Source organism: Delphinapterus leucas, chromosome 12 (genome assembly GCF_059928025.1).
Source record: "Delphinapterus leucas isolate spDelLeu-1000000601 "Yukka" chromosome 12, BTC_Dleu_Yukka2, whole genome shotgun sequence".
In the NCBI taxonomy this organism is placed as follows: domain Eukaryota; kingdom Metazoa; phylum Chordata; class Mammalia; order Artiodactyla; family Monodontidae; genus Delphinapterus; species Delphinapterus leucas.
Window position 1 is genome coordinate 91166086 of NC_143140.1, and position 19214 is coordinate 91185299.

Genomic DNA, 19214 nt, shown 5'->3' on the forward strand with positions numbered 1-19214 from the left:
CTTGCAGGTGCTAGCACCTCAGCACGCATGACCTGCGACCTTCTAGAATCCTCAAACGGGCCATGTAGCCTGGAGCTTTGTTGTGCATCCCCTTCCCTGGTGAACTTTCAGACCTACCCCGTTGTGCTCAGGATGGAACTCCCGGCGGCTGGTCCAACGCTCTGGGCCACCCGTGTTCTCTCAGCTCCCACAGCCCAGCGGCCCAGGCTACACATGCTCTAGAGCCGCAGTCGGAGAGCAAGACTCCACTGTTTCCACTCGGAGATCCCTCTCAAATTCGGAGGGAATTTCCTCGCAGAGCTAGTGTGGTACAGAGGTCTGTTTTGCCCATTTGTGCCCCGATCAAATCTCTTCTTATACTCTCACTAAGAACTTGGGCTTTTGATTCCATTGGTCCATTTCTAGCAATCCTCGCCTGGGCACGTCACGTCTTGTGGCCAGTGGAGATGGTCCCGTGCAGGTGCACGCTTTGGACCACTGCTGCAGGATGGCCCCCTCGGCACTCCCAGCCCCACGTCGTGGACTCAAAAATGGCATTCCCTTGCTTCAATTCAGTTTGATGGAATTCAGTTCAATTCAGTGAGCATTTACTAACCACCACTCTGATCCCCGCCCGGTTGGCACAGGCAGGAAGCATTTAATCAGCCCCGGTCCTCCACCCCCGTTCAGTGGGCGCAGGAGGGTAGCTCTGATGCCTACTATCGGGCATCACTCTTGGGAGTCTTGGCATTGCCCCCTTAGATCCTGTGCCGCAGTGTCCCCCTCCCTCTCTACCCCTGGCCTTCTCTGACTCATCCCCTCGCTTCCACCGCAGGCACTGATGCTCTCAGGTCATCAGCTCCACACTCCCCAGGGCGGTGTCATCCATTTCACTTCCAGGTCAGTGGTTCCCAGGTCTATTTTGCTAAAAGCCTTTTCTCTCCTGAATACCAAACTCATGTTTTCAACTTCATTTTAGAGACCCTAAACTCAGTATGGCCAAAATTAAATTCACTGTTTCCCATATTTATTCCTCCTGTTGCACGCCCAATATTTATTAATAAATTGATCATTTCGTCAGCTCTGCTAGAACCTCAGAGCCATCTTGTATGCCATCCGCTCCCTCACCCACCACCCAGGCAATTCATTCCATCCTGGGGATTCCACCTGTGTCAGACTCTCTTATACTCTTTCCATTGGCTCCCCACTGAGTCCAGACCAGCCACGTCTCTCTCCTGGACTGTGAAATAGGTCTCCCAGCTGAGATTCCATACTCCTCTCCTTAGTTAATGCTCCCTTGCACTGCTGCGGAACTGCCTCTCTACACACAAAATCTCATGCTGATGCTTCTCTGGTGAAGAAATAAATTCCAATTGTCATTTTTAAGCTAGGTTGGGTTGCGTGCATTGATTTGAAAATCTTTTCCTAAATGAAATTATGTGATCTTTTGCAAATCGAGCCTCCAAGCACAGTCCTGGCTTTCTCCATAACATCAGGGAGATCAGCCCTAAATCACCCATTCTTTGGGTAGCAAAAGCTCTCCCAAGTCATTATTTTCTTTGGCTTGTACGTAGTAGGCATTAACCAAATGTTTACTCAATGTTGAGTTGATTTGCTTCTGCATAAATTCTTTTGATGACAGTTGATGCCAGCAACCTGGGCCTGATCAAAATGATTAACTAATAACTCTGCCTCAACGAATGTGTATTTAACCCCCCAAAGCTACAGTAGAACATCTAATGGAATCTCTTAGAGGTGAGAGTCGATGCATTTTTTGAGTCCACCCGCTCCTTTATAAGAGTCGAGGCACTAATCCTTAGGTCTGAAAGCCCCCTCCCTTGGGAACAGGGCTCCTACCAGGGGGTTGGCCTGCTATCTGAGCTCAGAGCTCTCCTCTGGCTTGAAAGTGTGAAGCCTCCCCATTTTGTTTAAGTAGCCCTTCTTATGCTTTGTCTTGTTTCATTTTTGTCACATATTCTGCACCAAAATCCCCTCAGTAGTCGCAATTACAATTTAGTTCCCTGTAGGTTTGTATGTTGTTCTCGTGCTGTGTCTGAGGTCCAGAAAACGGTTCTTACTGTCCGTCCGGATGCCGTCCAGTAGTGGGGAAAAAGCTCCTTTATGTAAAGCCGGCATGAAGCTTAGGATCTTTCCAAATGCTAAGAATTTGTCAATATTTACTAAGAACAATTAAGGAATGTATGCTAGAACTTGAAAAATGTCTTTTAAATTTTTATTCATCTTGTAAGCAACCAACATACTTTCCTTTGAAACAGTAGAGACCATACCCTTTTAGTCTAACAAGATATGAAAGGATAATTGTAAAAAAAAAATGTCGAAGATAGTGAAATGGAATAACACTGCAGAACACATTTTGCCAAAACAAATTAAAGTGGAGATTCATAATTCCAGTATAAAGCCCCTTTGTATGATCAAAGAAAGCATCATCTGTACCACTAAGTTCTACGTCTCACATAATTTTGTTGAAGAGGAGGCAGGCACGAGATGAACTGATAAGCGGTTTGCTCACAAATGCGTAATAGCTGTAGTGAGGACTTCTGGTTTCAGGCAACGCGATTCTGTAAGTGAACATTTAGCCTTTAACACAGTGTTTTAACAATCCCTTTATAAACCAATGGGAAAAAAGAGAAGTATCTATAGCTACCCAGACATTTGGTACATAATGTATTGGAGAAAAGCAGAAGTGAACTAGGTGTTTTATGCCCTGCCATTTATTATCCGATACCTTTAAAGACTGGATGCCCTTGCCAATTGTATATTGTAGCAAGCGTCTCAATCAACACTTTGAGTTTACAGACTGCTAGCCTCTCCCACGTCCCTTTTCCATGAAACAGCAACCATTCCGTTTCATTTTCTGCTAGGAAGTTTTACCTCCTAGCCCCTCAACAAGCTGACTCCATTTTAGTTTCTTTGGAAAAAGATACAAATGAGTCTTGCGAAAGTGTGTTTAAACGCAGCCGTCGAGCCATCAGCATCAATAGAAAGTCAGCTGTTCCCAGTGCCATGCGCCCAGCGCCCATGACAGACAAGGGCTTGCATTCACATCCCCGCTTTATGTAAATGCTGACACACTGGTCACCCAGGACATGCTCAGGTAATGCTTTCACGGTCAGACTCCCAGGTGGCCTGTCACTTATTTTTGTAAGTTCGATCCGGTAGCACTACAAAAGCAGTAGAGTCATTGATATAAAGTAGAAGTAACAGAATCCAAAAATAAGAAAGACTCCCCCAAGTAGACAGGGTCAATCAGCAATAGAAGGTTTCTAATGCCAGCCTTAATAATGCAACTGTGTCCAGGTTGCCTTAAATTGGTTTTCCCTTCTCAATAATTAGCAAATGAAGAAAAACAGCTTATTGCCATCCTAACAGAAAGTTTTAATCTGTAAACTTTACCAGCAACGACTCATTAGTAACCTATTAGGAGCCAAAAGACTTGCCTAAAATATAATATAAATGGAATTTCCAATGAAGGTATAAACATTCTTCAACTAAACTCGAAGTCCCAAACCTCTGCATGGACGTTTATTCTTCAGAGCACAGTCATGAAGGTGGGACCCATCCAGCAATGGCCTGCCCTGAGCCAGCTGTTTCAGTGTAAGGTTTCTAAAGCTAAAATACAGATTAAGGAACAATCTCGTTGCTGCAAAGAGTTGCGGGAGACTCAAGTGTTCAGACAGGCCCCCCAGGAAGGCACTTGGGCTCTTGAGCAAAGAGCCCAAAGCACTGAAGTAATTCTGAAGGTTAACTACGTGTCTGAAAATTATCTAAAGGCCCCGCAGAGCAACACAAGGGACTTTGAAAGAATGTGCTTTCTTATGAAATCTGAATTTCTTTTCTTAGAGAAAGTAAAATGATCTATTTTCTACTTTTAGTCTGATTGCACTTCAAAGGTCAAAAGTATCAGCAAGAATAAAAGTTCCTGGGAACAAACTGCTCCCTCAGTTTAAGAACCTCAGCAAAACCCGTGTCAGAGCCGGGACCTAGAATTCGGCAAAAGCGTGGGCTTCTTTGTCTTCTGCACAGTCCCTTCCTCAGACGCCCACATCTCTTAGCTCTACCCCTCCGCCCCCTGCCAGGTGCCCCTCCCACTCCCCTCGTCCTTTCCCAGCCCTGGCTCAGATCCCTGGGTCTCCCCATCTAGATGGCCACGTCCCCACTCTGTCCTGCCCTCTGCCCCTGGCTGCCCTCTGTGCCGTCATGCATGGGAAGTCACTTCCCGCCTTTGGCCTGAGGCCGCTCCTCTCTGGAGTGGAGGCACTCAGGTCCCGTAGAAGGTTTCTCTCAGCATCAGGATTTATGAGTCTGTCCGTGGGCTATGAGACCTGTGATTCCATCTTCTCCTCTCAGACGGGCACTTTGGGTTCCATTCATTCTTGATGACTCCTCTGTGGCCTGCACTCCACACTTTGCTCTCACTCTGTCCATCGACAGAAGGCCGCCTTCTCCCCACTCCCACCTCCAACCACAAAACCCTCTGTGCTTGGAGGCTGTTCTCAGGTGACCCCTTCTCTTATCCGACGACATTTCCACCCATCTCTTTTCCTCTAAACCAACGTGACACTTCATCATTGTCTCCCTTATGAAATATACATTCTGTCTTGCCTATGTTAGGCTTGTCCTATACCCCGAAGTAGACTGTAAGCTTCTTGAAGGCTATGTCTCTCTCCTCTCTCTACGTATCTCCTCCTAAACCAGCAATGCCTTCAAGGCAGTAAGCACTGAGGGAGTATTTGTTGAATTGGTTTCGTTTAATTCAGTTTTTAACTGAATCAAGCAAAGGGTGTCACAAGCTTGCTTTTATAACTAAAGAAAGCACAGTTGTGCCACTGTCGACGGTCTCTGGGGCTTGCAGGGAGTACACAGGGAGAATCCTCAGAAGCCAGCTGACTGTTGGTCAGACCAGGTGCAAGTTGGGAAAAATTCTATCGTGAATGAGGAAAATAAAATGCACAGTGGAAAAGAATACCAACATTCTTGCAAGTGAATCTTAAAGTATTATTTTTACAAAGAAAACAAGGATTATTTCTGTTCCCTTGTTGACTAGTTTGTATGTTCTTCCTACAGATACTTTCAGAAAAAGACCTATTGTTTGTTTTTCTCCGTGCTGACACAGTATCCATTGTTTATAACTGTAATCATAGCACACATAGTTGAAAATGTGGGATTGGGGACAAGCTGTATTTCCCCCTCTGGTTCTTTAGACAGTGAATGCTGTGTTATCTCTTATCATAGCTCTTTTGTCAAACATTGAGTGATTATTCTCCCCAGACAAATTTGTAGTTTGTTATCAACTGTAAAAATGTCTTTTTTGCCTTGTTTTTAAACATTTAAACTTTGGTATGTATGTCTCAAGATGGGCGTGAATTAAGGTGTTTATTTCATTTCAAATACTTTTTTATAACGGCATATAAAGCTAGATTTCTCCAGCATGTATGGATTATACGGAGCTATACTGAGATTTGATGAAAATGTATTTTATTTTAGTGTGTTGGTACCTTTTTAGGAAAATGGTTATGCCTGTCGGTTCCCAGGTCAGGTGTGTTGAGAATATTTGTCAAGAGGTAGACAGGCTCAAACATCTGTAACTTTCTGCAGCAGGTGGCTGTCTCTAGATTTCCTGCTGCACAAAGGACCTGACACACTTCCTCCCTCCTGGGATCCGCATTTTTCCAAATGCCCAAGACTACTTCCTATTCTATAATGCACAAACCTGATCCCAAAGCCTGGGAGAAAGAAAACATCTTTTTTTTCACATAATCAAGAGGAGCTCTTTGTTTTTCCTAGTTTAAAAACTTACAGTGTTGCTTGATATGACATTTGAATGCTTTAATTCAAATGAATACTTATAACAATGCAATAAAATATATTTCCAGCACATTTGGCATGGAGCTTCGGGGCAATTTAAAAATATTCATTTTTTAAGTTGGTTGTGGGATCTACACAAAGTCTTAATGTGCCGCTTTAGATTTTTATGAATATCAAATTATAGCATATATTATGCCGCTCTAGCCATTTCCACAAAGCTTCGCTTAGATTGAGGGTATAAAAAACGATTGTCAGTCTTTCAAATGCCTGAGGAAAACGCTCCTGTTTTGTCCTCGATTTGTTTATGAGGACTGATTTGAACTTCTGAGACAATGTGAGGAGTCAGGGTCGAAGTCCATACTTTTACCTTTTTCAACGTGGATTGCTCTAAATTCTCATACAAAGTGTGGAAAACTCTTGACAAGGCAGTTCTCCCCAGGGATTCGGAGACAGACAATGCTTAGGAATCTAGATATTGTGCCCAAAACGTGCAAAATGAAGTTGTCCTTGAGAACCAGAAGGAAAACTCCAAAGAGGGATGCGGACGCACGGGCTTTTGGCTGAGGAATTTCAGTTTTTTTACTTTGTATTATTTAATTTGATGACTTTTCCTCAAAGATAATTTTTAAAAATTGTGCCAGCACATCATATTTTGAAAGCATTCCTACAATATTTCAAATTAAAATGTATTTTAAATGTTGTGCGTATTCTAAACATGTTCGAAAAAATCAGAGACTTTCTCAAATCCACTTTGGATAAGGAGACTGTTTCTTTTTTTTTTTTAAACATCTTTATTGGAGTATAATTGCTTCACAATGTTGTGTTAGTTTCTGCTTTATAACAAAGTGAATCAGTTATACATATACATATATCCCCATATCTCCTCCCTCTTGCGTCTCCCTCCCACCCTCCCAGGTGGTCACAAAGCACCGAGATGATCTCCCTGTGCTATGCAGCTGCTTCCCACTAGCTATCTGTTTTACATGTGGTAGTTTATATATGTCCATGCCACTCTCTCACTTCATCCCAGCTTAACCTGCCCCCTCCCCGTGTCCTCAAGTCCATTCTCTAAGTCTGCATCTTTATTCCTGTCGTGCCCCTAGGTTCATCAGAACCATTTTTTTTTTTTTAAGATTCCATATATACGTGTTAGCATACGGTATTTGTCTTTCTCTTTCTGACTTACTTCACTCTGTAGGACAGACTCTAGGTCCATCCACCTCACTACAAATAACTCAATTTCGTTTCTTTTTATGGCGGAATAATACTCCATTGTATATATGTAGCAGAGTTGCTTAATACTAGTCAGATTGGACAACAGATCAGGCCACCTGCGGTTGGGATTCTGCCTCCAGCTTCACTTTCCCTTAAGGTGTCAGATTAGCCTTCTTTCTGTATAGACAGATTCCATGGTTGGTGTCCATAGTGAGCTGCGTTTTTCCTTTTGGTGTCCCAAAACTTGGGTTTCTAGTATCTAGCTCTCTCTCCCTCTCTCCCTCTCTTCTTCTCTCCCTCCCTTCATGTCTTTGTCTTTATTTCAGTCTTTCTTTCCCACAGCAGGGCCCCCAGGGACTCCCAGACACCTCCAGGCTGGTGGTTCTCCGGTTTTGGGGTCCTCTCAGCCACATGCTGCCTGCCCATCACGTGGTCATTGCTGACGGTTGTTCTTTGGCCTGGACGGAGGGCAGCCTGAGTTTGCACAATGTTTGGTTGTCATAGAGGCATACCTATACTGAAGAGGCTGGTGGGTTTTTTTAGGCCATGTTTGCTTCGCTCATCCAAAGAGCCTATTTGTAAAGACATCAATGTCCAAGTAGTCTGGAGTTACTAAAATGAGTCATGGGAATTAAGATGCGCATATGCCTACGTGGCCACTGGGAGCTAGGCTGACTATTCAGAATCAAGCACGCCCTGCCTCACTTTTAGTCTCCTTGTTCTTTACTCTGCTTCTCTCCTCTCTCTCTTTTTTTTTCTTTTTTTTTTGCGGTACGCGGGCCTCTCACTGCTATGGCCTCTCCCATTGCGGAGCACAGGCTCCGGACGCGCAGGCTCAGCGGCCATGGCTCACGGGCCCAGCCGCTCCGCGGCATGTGGGATCTTCCCGGATTGGGGCACGAACCCGTGTCCACTGCATCGGCAGGCGGACTCGCAACCACTGCGCCACCAGGGAAGCCCTCTCCTCCCTTTTTACCTCCTTCATCCCTCCCTCCTCTCTCCATACCTACACTTCATTGTCCTCAATGCACATTGTAGGCGTTGGAGATATTTCAAGTGTTTGTCCTCTAAATTAATGCCTGCTGGCTGCTGAACCATGTCCCCACCATGAGCCTTCTCTCCTGAGACTGGTCCTCTCCAACTCACGTCTTGATAGGGAGTCGACCTCCAGAGGGAGTCCACTTCTACTCCCCCTCAGCCCTCACTGTGTTCAAAATGAGGCAACGTTTCAAAGGTAACAATCAAAGCACAATAAAGACGGTATTCAAGAATGCGTTGGTCCCCTCAACCCCACACAGATGACTGAATGACATTTGATTGTTTTCATATTTCCCTGTAGTCAGCTACAAGTTGTGTTGGCTAACTGTTGCTTTGCTTTGTAATTCCTTAAGTCTCAACACAACCTTGAAGCCATTCAATCCAAAGAGAGTGCTGCTAAAGAAAATTTTAACTGCATACACCACTCTACCCACATTCGTGAGGCTGTCCCTTGAGTCTGGCTGTGCTTGCGTCACAGACTTAACCACGAAATCTATTTAGACATGTGACCAATGAAGAAAGGCATTGAACGGCCCTCCTCTGCCCGCCTTTCCGTGCCCTTACTACACAGTCTCTTCAATGCCGTGAAACTTCCTTCTTCTGGTCCACAAAATATTTCCCCCCTATTTCCTGGAAGTATACTTTAGAAACAATTTTATGGTGAGCAGGAATAATAGGGGACTCCTATTATTAGACCAGTGCTACATGTAGCTCAACAGCTGAGGAGAATTATTTTAAGAAAAACCTGACTATCAAAAACCCTGAGGCCTGCACTCCCTTCCCTCTGTTCTACACTTCCCTTTGCCGCCATTTTGACCTTATTATATTTCTTTAAATGATAGAGACAGATGATAGATAGATAGATAGATAGATACAGATAGGTGACAGGCAGGCATATAGATAGGCAGACAGATATTCAGACAGGTTGATAGATAGACAGAAAGGTGGTTTGGAAAATGGTAGAAAATATAAATGGGAAAGATGAGAAAGGGAGAAAACTGAAGTAGATAAAAATAAATTGAATTTGTGGTTATTTTACTGAAACCTTAAAAAACTTGAACCTAAAATCATCAACAGTTTCCTTTCCACCAGAAAAAAGAAATACATATCTAATTAGTGGGTATTTAATCTTTTTCACAGTAAGAAACTTTTCCTTCAAATACAGTTGTAACCGCTTTTCCGTTAGCGCTAATCAATTCCCATCTATGTGAAAATTTTTGGTGCTTTCAGCTGTACAAATCTATTTTGAAATCACCTTTGGCTATAAAGGAGAAAAAAATACCATCTGTAAATGCTTTTGTCCAGAGGTGTATCATCAAAATAGAGTTCCAGTCACCTCTGTCCTTATGACACTGGTGGCTATTTTCTATTCTTATTTTAAATTTCTTCTCCTAATCTTCCATTTTAAGGGAGCAGTTCAGAGCAAGGGCTATCTTATCTTTCAAAGGAACATAGAACTAGCCACATCCAAATGAAATTTAAAAGAATAGCTCTCCAGTCCATGTGAGATGCACAAATCAAAAAATGCAAAGTTGTGTGTCATATAAAGCATTTCGAAACTTACAATACACAGCATAAGGATGTAAGGCTTTATTATTATTGCAGGGGAAGAGGTTTCTAGATATGGATTTTCTGTACGACTTTCTTCTTTTCCATGCTAATATGTGCTAATATCTTGAGGGAAATTGGAATTAATGGAAATTTTTTTATCCAGTAATATACCTTCCTCATTGAAATAGCCATTTGAAGCTGGTCTTTCAATGTAGCACATGTTTTAACCAAATGAGAGGAATTACTTATTCATGAAAATGATTTTCAGATTTTTAGTATAATTCACACTACCTGTTTTGATTGTGAAAAATGTTGTTTTGCTAGTATAGTGAGTCAAGATAGCTCAGTAGTTAGAAAATATTATCTTCAGAGTTAGGTCATTCGTTAATCATTCATTCAAAACACAGTATCAAATACCTAGATGGTCATAAAAAAATAAATCAGAGTACCATCTTCACAGTGCTTAGCATGCACCAGGCACTTGCTCTGAGCTTCCTTCCTCTTTTTACATTTATTTGATTTATATGATTTATCGCATAATCTTCACAGCTCTATGAAGGGGATAGCATTGCTATCCTCACTTTACAAATGATGAAAGTAAGGCCCAGAGATGTTAAGTAACTTGCCCAAGGTCACACATCTAGGCAGCCTGGCACCAGAGTCCCCGTTCTTAATCATTTTACTGCAGGAATTGTGTGACTTGCCCACTAGTGAATCCCAGCATCTGCCACACTGGACGGCAGTAAGAAGGGCTTAATAACCCTGTGTTGAAGGAATAAATAAATCCACACCAATAATGTTAAATACATTCGGTTCTGAGCGCTTAAAGAATAAGAGTGATGAGATGTTCCCTGCCCTCAACTAAATTGCAGTCTGGTCCTGGCAGTTGGAACCAGCAATTCTAATTCACTGTCATCAGGCTTTCAACTGGAGCAAAGGCTCCAAAGCCACATTCTAAGTGAAAAGCAGTATTGTTTCCATTCCTTCATGGCTCATCACAACCTTATGATGGAAATGATGAGGAAACTGAGGCATCGGGCGATTAAAGATCTAGGTCATGGTCACACAGGGAGAAAGTGGCAGGTCCAAGATTCAAACCCAAGCAGTGTAGCCCGAAAGGCCTCACCTTGAACCGTCAAGCCTGGGGCCGCTCTGGCACCTAATACCATCTTGGGGAAGAGAAGTGCAGTGTGGAGAGCAGTGGGATAAAGAAGGTGGCCAGACTGAAACGTCACTGCGGAAGGATGCAGGAGGTGCAGTTCTCGTCCCCTGAACTCCTCCCAGAACTCATCTCCTCTTTGGCCCCCGAGCTGATCACCGTTCCGTGTGATTCTTCAGCTTGTCATGTACGTTCGTCATGTACGTTCATATGTATATACGTATATTCACACACAGAGATATAGAGACATATCTATATGCACATATAAAGTTAGGGATACATATGGATTAGAGGTAACGTATATCTATATTACTATATTCCTGTATATAGTAATATTTATACGTTTCAAATGTTATTAAGTGGCATTATAGTATGTGCATCTTTCTGAGAGACTTGCCTAAGGACACAAAACATTTGGCCATTAAAGAATAGATAATGACAGTGATCATTTTTTAACATTAATATGTTATCAGAGATATTGATGCTTGGAAGAGCAGAAAGAGAAGAAATTTGCGTTGATAAAGACTAAGAACCAGAGGAATCTTCTGCTCATCTGCCTCTGTTTCCAGTTCTGAGTCTGCATATAATTTTTATTTTTAAAAAATGGAAAAAAAATGAGACAACTATTTTTTTCCTACTATGGAGAAGGAAAAGTCCCAGGCCTGCTAGCTCCCTAGAACCTCTGGCATCACCTGAGAAGGGAGTTTCTCTCCCAGAGCAAAACCACACTCTGGGGCAGAGGCACCTCCTCAGGATGAGACCCCCCAGGACTCGCACATGCACCTGTCCGCGTGTCCACGTGATGTGTGATCCCGTGATCTATAACGTTTGCTTGACCTCACTCTAAGGCAAACAGCATTAACCTTGGACTTGAAACGCCAAGGGTATGAACGTGGGCACGTGTCACATACTTCCAAGTTCATGCATACTTTCCGAACAACACACAGCCATGAGTAGGAGAGGGAAAAGGATTGAATTTCATGAGCAGCATTCCAGATGTATTGATAGAACTGCAGCAAGAATCTTTTCTCTAAGCAACGTCAAATTTTAACCTTTTAGTGCTCAAAGTGAGGACGCCTGATAAACCAATGACAACTAAACACCTCCATGGTTTTAACATTCTTTTATGATCCTTGTTTTGAATAGCTCTTTAATAGGGTGGCCAACCATCCCAGTTTGCTCAGGACTGAGAAGTTTCCCAGGACACAGGCCTTTCATGGCTAAACTTGGGATGGATGGTCCGCCCGTTCTTATATTTCATTGCCCTGGGATGCCCTTCTTCACCTGCTCTCCTGAGCGACCTGACACCGAAACTGGCCCACTCCCAGCTCCCAGAACCCAGGGTCTGGGATGAATCAGCAGAATGTGGGCCCCGCCTCTCAGCGGTTTCCTGTCCTCTGGGTTCTCTCTGGACTTTTCTAACCCTCCTGTAAGCAGGCTTTCGTATGTTTTGTAGAGTATGCATTTTCTATAAATGATATTTATTATTTTTACCTTATAATTTGTAATAATTATAAGGAAAGTTAAAGAGACAAAAACGTATGGGAAGATACTTTTAAAGCAGCATTAAGAAAATATGAATACTTTAATAAAATTAGTGAAAACTTTAAACTTACAAAAAGGATTTTTCACAAACTCATGTTCCACGTCGTTAGAGTACATATATTTTATTAATTCTTAGTAGTACATAGAAATTTTAAAAGGAATCAGGAAATCTAGCCTATCGATAGTTTCACAACTGGGTCTTTCTTAGTCGTATGGTCTACAGACATTCATTTATGTCCCAATCTCTTAAAGAAATGGAATTGTAGAGGATACAGTGGAGTAGAACCCCCCCTCAGCTCCTCATTGGGAGCCGCATGGGGGTCTAGCTGTGTAGGGAGGCTCTCCCCTTGACCTTCAGGCCTGGGGTGGGATTAGACCACTCAGCTCACTAACTCCTTTCTTGTCCACCTCCTTCCCCAGTTCAACTCAACAAACATTTACTGGCTGCTACAGGTCCTTGGGGAGACAGGAACTCCTTTCTTGTCCACCTCCTTCCCCAGTTCAACTCAACAAACATTTACTGGCTGCTACAGGTCCTTGGGGAGACAGGAACAAGCCAAGGCCTCACACTTGGGCACAGTGCCTGAGCTTGCGGGGCCCACTTGCCAGACTCAGCCCTATCATGCCACCTGTGTAACCTGGGACCAGTTAATCTATCTGTTCTGTTTTCACATTTGTAAGATGGGATGTTAACCTACCTCGAGGGGGCTCTACAGGGGTCAAATGTCTGCAAAGGCCCCTATGGACCCAAATCATGTTACAACTGTTAGTCGCTATTTCTACTCTTTTCTAATTAAGGAGCCTCTGGTTCACTGGGGGAGGCAGATGTGCCTACGAAACTACGCAGGGGGCAAGCCAGAAGCACTGGAGTCTGGTGGTAACTGGGAGTCCTAACTGGGAGGCTTCCCAGAGGTGGGATTAAGGCTGGACTTTGCGGGACAGGAAGAGTTAGAATAGCCAGCAAAAGGAGAGGCATCCAGGCGAGGGAACGAACCTCGTGAGCAGATGTGGGGATTTCAGCCAGCCTGCGAGGAGGCTGGGAGGCAGCTGGACAGATGGGTCTGTAGCTCAGAAGACAGGCGTGGACGAGGGAGACGGTGAGGAACGCTGTCTGCGTGGACCCCACGCCAGGGCTCAGGTGGGAGGTGCGTAAGGAGAGAAGCGGGAGGCGAGAGCTCCGAGCGCCCGCTGCCTGACAGTTAGACGTAACTAGTAACTAAGGAATAAGAATCAAGTCTGTCTGCATGGGCAGCCTCATGCGGTGTACGATCGGAGTCCCTCTCCAGCCCCAATGCGCTGCCATTTATGTCCTCCACTGCTGTTAAAAAGCTATATGAATATATATGTGTATATGTGTATGTACATTATAGATTCAGTTTCATTCCTATGTTTTCCCACATTCTGCCAGCAGTAATAGAACAAGTTACATAAATTGCCACCAACTGTCAAATTTTCAGAATTCTCCATTCTCAGAGTTCAAAGAGAAGTAGTTGTAATGATGGTTTTCATATTGAAATGAGAAAGAGTAAGCTAAGCTAACCTAGAGAGGCTTCTAGCAAGTAAAGCTTGGATTGACTCCCAGCCTGCAATTTAAGCAATTCATATCAAAAAATGAAATACAAATATGCAACTTTGCCTAAATCTCATGAATAATTGAGAAAAGGCCTCGGTAAGTACTTTTGTCTGGGGCTGTGAATAAAGAATCCTAAAGGAGTGGTTAAGAGGCCAGGATCCCAAATCCGACTGCGAGAGTTCATCCATGGGCACCTTTTCATCTCTCGTCTGTTTGATGGGCTGTGGAGTGAAATCTCCAAATGGAAGAATCTGGGGAGTCACAAAGTCTTGGGGTGCCCATGGGGATAAGCACCTTCTGACGCCTGTTTGCCACAACTGGGAACCCCAGGGTGGGTGGGTAACTGTCATTCCTCGTCTCCCTCTGCCCCTCCCTCCTGCCGACCCAGGATTGTCACTCGCTCAAAACCAGTTGATTAAACAACAATTTGAGATGAAGGAAACACCCTCACTGTGGATCAAACGCATCTTTTCTGAAGATTTATTTTGATGAGGAAAGAAACTGTTTGCCTCAGGTCTTTGGTTGATGCTTTTCCTCCTGCATTTCATTAGCTCATATGACAACTGTTTCAGTGTCCATCGCACTTCCAGGGCCTAAAGGAGAAGTTAGTTCTGTTCCTTCTGAAACCGTAGGGCAGTTCTGTTCCTTCTGAAACCGAGTGGCAGACTCTGGGCTCACGAACATACTTGTGTCACCAACTTGTCAGAAAGGGCCGCAGGTGGTATACCAACACTGCTGTGGTCCTGGAGCTTCATAAGACTAATTATTTTGAAAATAAAATGAAGAAAAGTTACCTGTCCATTAGGTGCTGCGTGCAAGAGCTCTTCCTTGTTAATGCAGGTCGCTTCAAATGACGGGGTGCACACCTTCTGCAGTGCTCACCAGTCATATTGGGATGCGGTTGTTTGCGGCGTTTCATACCTGAGTGAGGTGTGATCATGTTTTAATTAGTCCCTGTAAGGCGAAAATAGACTGCATGTGCAAATAGTTAAAAACAAATGTCTGTGTTCATGATAAATAGTGATTTCTAAGAAAAATGATGATTAAGTTTTAAGCGAACTAAAATTATGGAGTGGTATCTAATTTGAATTCTGTGATAGCTTGGGGAGTTTCCCATCCCTAAAGGGTAGTTTCGTTTTTGTGGTTTCATTCGTAGGCACTCGGGAGCACAGGCAATAACTGTGTTTGCATGTATTTGTAAAAAGTTGTGACATAGGACTGTTAACATTAGGTTGGCCTCAAGATAATAATCCTCTAGAAGAATTTATATATTTTAATAGATAATTGATAGATTATTGGTGTTTCAAGTTCTTTTATTATAAATTCTGATCCACCTTTGTGTTATCATAGTATTCAATTTTCCCTAAGATTATATGTATCAATACAAAAATTCTCATCTTTTCCCCTTGGATTAACATTTTCTGCATGTGCATTTTTTTATATGTATAGGTGAAAATGTTGACAGAGATGAAATACCCCATCTGTGAACCACACCCTCTTTTCTTCTTCCTTGCCCCTACCAATCACATGTGGGACACTAGGAACCTGGGGCAGTAATGCATGAAACATCTAGGAACCAGGAGATACTGAACCAGGTGATAGGAAGATCCTAAAGCCAAAAAACCGTGGCAGGCTATTAGTAGTTAAAAAAGGAGGAAGAAGAAGATTATTAACATGCCAAAGAGGAGGAGAGAAAAGAGGGATGGAGGGATTTATAAAGAGGAGGGATATATAAGGAAAACACAATGTTTTTTCAGACCCTTGGAGAGGTGTATAATTGAGGGAATGTACCAAAGGAAAAAGTTATGTTTTTCCTGTCCCTTAAGTTTTCCAAAAAGAAGCTATGTCACAAGTAATTTCAAATCCAGATCTGGTTGAATTCCTATGCAGAGAAAGAAATGCAAAATAAATTCTTAACTTAGGAAGTTACACTGAGAGAAGGTGCTAATATCTACTTTTGTTATTTCCGATTTGTGAAATGTCACACTCATTTTTTTTTTTAACTAATGTTATTATGCATATTCAGTTTACTGTCAGCTCGTTTGGGTTTGTGTCGAATGTTTCTCCAGGATTTTATGCTTTTCTTTCACAAATTGTAAATATTTGTCAACGTATCAATGTTCTGACTGTTTAAAAAAAAAAAGCTTTGTAAAAAGTGAGAAATTTCTTTAAATGAAAAAAATTTTTTACCAACGTAAGAACACACATTTCCTATAAACTATTGTCTAAATAGTATTTATTGCCGACTAAGAAAGCAGGTTGTCCTTTTTAAAAAGCATTCTGTGCTCTCATCCTTTTATTTATAATTTAGAATAAGGTTAGTCTCTCAGCTGAAATGAAAATAATGACCACTGCCTATTGTCTTTGCTAGATGAAACAGGTGATGCCCAGGGTTTCAAAAAATCTGAAAACAACAAATGTTCAATGAGCAAAGAAATGAATGTGTAAGACCTAAAATTTGCAACATGTGAATAAACCTCAAGAAATACTAAAATCCATTGTCATTCTGGAAAAAAATCCTTTGTTTACATTTTCGCTCATTGTATATCTGACACTTCCTCTAAATTCCAACTCCCTTCTGTTTACACATCGAAACAATCACATAGAAGCCCAGTTATACATTTTTTTCTTATTTTCTGACTCCCCACTACCTAATGCATAGATGGTAGCCTGATCCATTTTTATATTAGATTAAAATGCATGCAACTAATTTTTCTACAAAATTAAAATATAAGACTGTCAGGATCCATAACTGTCTCTTTGAATAAGGTGGAATAACCTAGTACCCATAGCCTTACTTTTGCAATAAAATTATGAATCATTGTTCACAAATATTCGGTGCAATAGAATACCAAGTGAGACTTGACTGTCTTAGAAAAGGCAAGCCTCTCAATCTGTGGATACCATATGGATGTCGCTGAGAAGGAGTTGGGGCTTGGGCTGCAAAGCTGTCAGGCATTGGAGAGCATATGGAAGTGGCCTGTTTGGGGCCACAGACTGTCGATGGTGCTTCCTTTTCTCTTCACAGTTGTGTAACATATTGCCACTGTCTACATAGCATAACTTAATAGCCAATTTGAATTGCATTGTAGTTAAACTGGTGTTATCCTGATCGTAAGCTAGCTTATATCGCATAATTTAGTCCAAAGTTTATTTCTGCTTTATTTACTCAATAAAGCAAATACTCTAAAGAATTGAAATAACTTCTATTCATAGGCTATTTCTGAGCTTTTTTTTTTTCTTTTCTAATCTTTTCTTTTCCTAAGGCATAATATGGTCCATTCCATCAAGACAGTATGAAGGTGATGGTGATAGTGGTGGTTTTTCACAGTATATAAATTAAAAAAAGAAAACAGCAGAGAACAAAACTGAAGCTAAATGTTTCTTTTTAAAAAGAATGTTAGAAAGACAAATATCATATGATATCAATTATATGTGGAATCTAAAAAAATGATACAAATGAAATTATTTACAAAACAGAAACAGACTCACAGACTTAGAAAACAAACTTAGGGTTACCAAAGCGGAAAGGTGGGGGGAGGGATAATTAGGAGTTTGGGATTAACATATACACACTACTATAAGTAGAATAGATAATCAACAAGGACCTACTGTGTAGCACAGGGAACTCTACTCAATACTCTGTAATAACCTATATGGGAAAAGAATCTGAAAAAGAATAGATATATGTGTATGTATAACTAAATCACTTTGCTGTATACCTGAAACTAACACATTGTAAATCAACTATACTCCGATATAAAATAAAAATTTAAAAATAAAATGTTGGAAAACCAAAAATAAATAAATTTTAAAAATTACCTGTTTATATAAAAAATAAAATAAATTTAGCTTCAAAAATAAAAATAAATAAATAAAATAAAAAATAAATAAAAAGAATGTTAGAGTATGTTAAACATTAGAATCCTCTCTATATTAATTAATAAGTTGGGTCAAAAAACAAACAAATCGTACATTTTATTTAGCTAATTTTGGCATGCTGTTGGCTTCTAAACTGTTTGGGCTGATCATACCCTTGGATTTCATCTTTTTGATATAGATTCCTAGGTTTTTATTGCATTGACTCCCAAAAAGAATACTACACTATTACGTATAATCCAAAAATATATATATCCTCTTTGTGTGGAATAAAATGTGAACTAACTTGGAGAAAGGAACGGTTCTAGACATGTATTTCATTAATATAAATATCCACCTCACACTGTGTGAACTAGCACCTCTTAGAATTGATGTTACAACGTTAGTAGGAGAAAAAGAAGAAAAATCACCTTTGTATTAAAAATATTTGTCTAATGTTAAATAAAAGCACCTTAACTAATGTGAGAGGATATTTTTCTCCTAATTTATTACAATTTTCCCCTTTTGTACTACACTTCCTTTTAAAGATCTAATAGGAGTGGCTAGGCAAGCTGTATTTGAGAGGAGCTACAAATAGAAGCACAAGTCAAAGTAGTCTATAGCCTAGCACCCAAATTCATTTACTAAATAAGGTTGTGAGCAATATTAGGTACATTTTTTTGACACCTTTCCCTGTTGACAAGGAGCTGGGTATACGTAGTAAAGGAAGTACACAGAGAACTATTGTTAGCATTTATCAGCAAATGTGATGAGTGGCCCTGAAATAGAGCATCTTATCAGTATTAATGTGACAACCACCTCACTGTGAAAGTGGAACTTTGAGAGGAACCAGAAGATGGATTTTGGTGGGCAAGGTTGAAAGTAGTTGTAAGTTGATCTAGCATTTTGTATTTCATTAATCAATTCCTAAATCTGTAAAAAAAAAAAAAAAAAAAAAACTACAGTGAGTGGGTGGGTATAAAGTAGAGGTTGAATGGTACAAACAACAAATAACTGTTAATATTGACAGGTTATGGTACAGGGATTACCTAATTTCACAGATGAGGATAGCACAAAATGAGATAACTACTACATAATGTTTATTCTAAAGGAATATTATGACTTTACTGAGTTTTTCAATTTCCTTCATATTGATTTTTTTCATAATGTGTGAAATAAACATGGATAAACCTAGTTAATACTTGAACAAGGTTCCAATACATTCAAACTATAATTTGATATGAAGCATATGACACAAAGGAAATATCGTATTTTAAATTAACAACTGAAAACTGTCTGAGGCTATTTCATATGTCTAAAAAACATAAACCTTCACATTCGTTATTTTTCTTGAAAAAGCCACTGTGACTCAGCAGTAAACCAAGTCTAAGACAGTCTGTTAAAATCAACACTCCATTCCACAGCCAATGCATGCAGTCCTTGGTCCAAGCCACCTAAAATTCTCGAAGA